The sequence below is a fragment of the Tachyglossus aculeatus genome, chromosome 4 (genome assembly GCF_015852505.1).
Source record: "Tachyglossus aculeatus isolate mTacAcu1 chromosome 4, mTacAcu1.pri, whole genome shotgun sequence".
In the NCBI taxonomy this organism is placed as follows: Eukaryota; Metazoa; Chordata; class Mammalia; order Monotremata; family Tachyglossidae; genus Tachyglossus; species Tachyglossus aculeatus.
The window spans coordinates 25,573,501-25,574,413 of record NC_052069.1 but is presented as its reverse complement, the minus strand read 5'-3'; the positions used below and the strand labels follow the sequence as shown (position 1 = coordinate 25,574,413).

The 913-nt window shown below is 45.3% G+C and overlaps 1 non-coding gene across 1 annotated transcript; it reads left to right on the top strand.

Moving 5' to 3' along the window:
* Nucleotides 1–538: 538 nt before the first annotated feature.
* Nucleotides 539–676, top strand: LOC119927890. The gene has a single exon (XR_005450856.1). It is a non-coding gene; the product is annotated as a small nucleolar RNA SNORA7 (small nucleolar RNA).
* Nucleotides 677–913: the final 237 nt, after the last annotated feature.

Sequence of the window (913 nt, the reverse complement as noted above, 5' to 3'; positions counted from 1 at the left end):
GTTTTGGAGTCAGAAGTCCTGGGTTCAAATCCTGACTCCGCCACTTGTCAGCTGCGTGACTTTGGGTGAGTCACTTCACTTCTGTGGGCCTCAGTTCCCGCATCTGGAAAATGGGGATTAAGACTGTGAGCCCCACGTGGGACAACCTGATCACCTTGTAACCTCCCCAGAGCTTAGAACAGTGCTTTGCACATAGTAAGTGCTTAACAAATGCCATCATTATTATTATTACTCATCGCAATTTTTGTCTCCCCCTCTAGACTGTAAGCTTGTTGAGGACAGGGAACTCTCCCAAGTGCTCTGCAAACTGTAAGTGATTGACGGATTGACTATTACTACTACTACCACTATGGATTGATTGATTGAATCTTTGGCCAAAAAGCGTCTGCAAAACAATCAAAAATTCCCCATCATTTGGTCTGACAGGCTGAACTGAGCAGGGGACCTTTTAAAAACAAGTGTAGCAGATGCCATTTCTTCCTCGTAGAGTGTTAGCCCTATATTTGTTGGAGACCGTGTCTCTTCTGAATATTTTGCTATCCTCTCGGGATCAAACCTGGAGAGTTTCCAGCAGTCTACCAGTCTCGGCTTTGGGAGGGAGAGTGAAGCAGAGGGATACTCATTCCATTCTTAGCTTGGGAAGTGGCTAGTGAGTGGAAGGCAATCTGCTACAAAATTCACCTGTGCTGGGCAGCAGCGTCATGGGAGCGGATAGAGAGTGAAAACTCGAATGTACTGTGCAAAGAAGACAATGGTAAACCACTTCCATATTTTTACCAAGGACACTCTTTGGATACACCTCCAGAATGATTGCAGATGTAGGTGAGGCATCTGGGATAGTTGTGTCCATAGAGTCACTGTGGGTCGGAAATAATTCGACAGCATCATCATCATCATCATCATCATCATCAAT